This window comes from Ctenocephalides felis, unplaced genomic scaffold (genome assembly GCF_003426905.1).
Source record: "Ctenocephalides felis isolate EL2017-DRISC unplaced genomic scaffold, ASM342690v1 CF-g0.4_SCAFFOLD_01492, whole genome shotgun sequence".
In the NCBI taxonomy this organism is placed as follows: domain Eukaryota; kingdom Metazoa; phylum Arthropoda; class Insecta; order Siphonaptera; family Pulicidae; genus Ctenocephalides; species Ctenocephalides felis.
Genome location: NW_020537646.1, coordinates 53,983,886 through 53,986,385, shown reverse-complemented (window position 1 = coordinate 53,986,385; position 2,500 = coordinate 53,983,886). Strand labels below are relative to the sequence as shown.

The 2,500-nt window shown below is 31.9% G+C and overlaps 1 protein-coding gene and 1 non-coding gene across 2 annotated transcripts in view; one reads left to right on the top strand and one right to left on the bottom strand.

The window, feature by feature from the left end:
• The window catches only part of LOC113371706, a 3,830-nt gene extending 3,821 nt beyond the window's left edge, over nt 1-9 (top strand). The window contains exon 1 of the ribosomal RNA XR_003366655.1: nt 1-9. This exon is cut by the window's left edge and continues 3,821 nt beyond it. This is a non-coding gene — a ribosomal RNA (large subunit ribosomal RNA).
• Nucleotides 1-2,500, bottom strand: part of LOC113369785 (CUE domain-containing protein 2) — a 159,712-nt gene that overhangs the window by 130,627 nt on the left and 26,585 nt on the right. The gene's annotated exons all lie outside the window — the stretch shown is intronic.

The window sequence follows — 2,500 nt, the reverse complement described above, 5'->3', positions numbered from 1 at the left end:
GGGATTCGTCATGTTGGCTTGACGTCACCCCACGCTATTAGAGCATAAGCCTTAAGCCGTCGCATTGCAGCATGCCACAATCAGTGGGCTTGACAGTCGAAAACTTGTACATGCTGTACATGTGACACATCTTCGGTATCTACCTAGCTATTTTGTACAACGTGCGTGAGTGAGCACGTAAATCAAAACTTATCAACAAATTCCAATACTAGAAATATTCATTATTTCTTTCAATAACCATAATGCTAAGAGAATAGTTATAAATATTTTATAAGTTTACGAAATATATGTTTTTAAGAGAAACTTTTCATAATTTTTTAATATAAATATATGATATAATTCATTAAATTCTAAATAGGGAGAATGTTTTTTGCTAAATTTCTTGGAAATGCGTACAAGTTGCTAATAAGCAAAGTACGTATAAGTTATCTATAATGCAAAATGCGTGCAAGTTGTCAATGTGTAAAATACGTGCAAGTTGTCAATTTGCAGAATGCGTGCAAGTTGTCAATTTGCAGAATACGTGTAAGTTGTCAATGTGCAAAATACGTGCAAGTTGCTATTTTTATTTAATTTTTGTAATATACTCTAAATAATTTACGGGTACCTCAGACTACATCAAGTAAACTTTTAGGGGACATTAGCGAGTAAGCCTAACCTAGAATCTTGCATCGAAACAGGTTAAAAACATTTTCCGGCTTTTTGAAATCAGTAACTTACGGGTGCCTCAGACTACATCAAGTAAACTTTTAGGGGACATTAGCGAGTAAGCCTAACCTAGAATCTTGCATCGAAATAGGTCAAACTACTTTTGTAGAAAATATTGTTTTGGGTTTTTAGGAATGACATATATTTATTCTATTATTCATTTACATGACATGGTTTAAATACAATATTTTTATTTCTTTAAGTTATATTTTTATTTAAAATAAAATTTCTTACATTTAGCTAATACAATTTAAATGAATTAATATCTGAAATCTTGCTTGCTTTCCAGTCGAGGATGCTTTTCACGAGATAGTAGTGTCGCTGTCATAACACCTTCGCGATTTTGCTCTAATACGCGTTTTTATACATTAGCCAGTAATTGAACATGTCTCTCAGTTCCCTGAATGTGGACCGGAATTTTAGGGTCACTCCATGGACACTCATTGCTTTGTAAATATTGTACTAGATGTTCTTGTTAATATTTAGCGTAAAGGCTGGTTCGGATATATTTGAATAATCATCCATATCTATCATATTAGTATAGTCGGTGCATTCGAAATTTATTTCGGGTGTTTTGTAATCTCTCAATTGCGTCAGGTCTTCCACATTATTATGGTAATATAAGATTTTTCTTATAGCTGAATCTCGTATTTCCTTTTTATTATCAAACAACATTGCTAATAAAATATTTTCCGAGTGAGCATAGTATGCGTTTTCTTTAGCAACATTGTTCACAATTTGTCTTAAATTCGAGTCTAACTAGCTGTAAGTGGAATTCTTTCTTGAGGCAATTATGGCATCGTGCCTTAAGGCAAATTGCTGGAACTTCCCGTACCGTAACGAAATGTTCGAAAAATACTGAATGTTTTCAAATAGATTATTATAAATATTGTAACATTGTCTAATATTTATGAGAATTATATAAACTGAATTGCAGAGTTGAAATTATTTGTAAAGTATATTAGAACTATAGTCAGAATTATTTTATATGTATGTATATTTTCGATATACAAAAAACTAAAAAAAAAAAAAAAAAAAAAAAAAAAAAAAAAAAAAAAAAAAAAAAAAAAAAAAAATGGAACAAAATTTTTTTTTCCAAAATCAATTATTTTACTAATTGAATGTTTTTTAGATCATTCAAATCGGATACTCCGTTCTCTCAAAAATTCGATTTCTATTTTCTGCACTCTTTGCTCCGTATCTCCGAAACGGCTGGACCTGCCTTTGCCAAAAACTAATCAGCTCTTTTCCCTATCAATAGGAATCGAATGTTTTTTGAACCATTCAAATCGGTTGATCCGTGCGCCCTAAAACGTGACTGAAAATTTGTATCCATACATACATACACATACACACACACACACACACACACACATTCATTTTTTCTGAGGTATGCCAAAACGTTCAGAAATCTTCAAAACGTCGAGAAATGTTAAAATTTTCAATTCCGATTTTCGGCCCATTACAATAACTTACCCTACGGGAAGTTAAATATTGCGTCTAATACAATAATATACTAACATACACCACAGAGTTGTAATATTTAATGTTATAATACATTGGAATATATACTTTCATTACGTAGTTTGCCAGAATTTTCAAATTTTTGGATGGCTTATTAGTAGTTACATATAACCGAAGTAACCTACTAGCCTTCGTGAGCCAACGGGAATGTGCTATTGGCCCTGGTTTCATGTTAGCTAAGTCTGTCGATACTTCTCCAGAAGCAACTGCTTAGCTATTTTTATTAAATAACTTGAGTCAGTTGTCGATTCAGCAGGACTTAAATCAG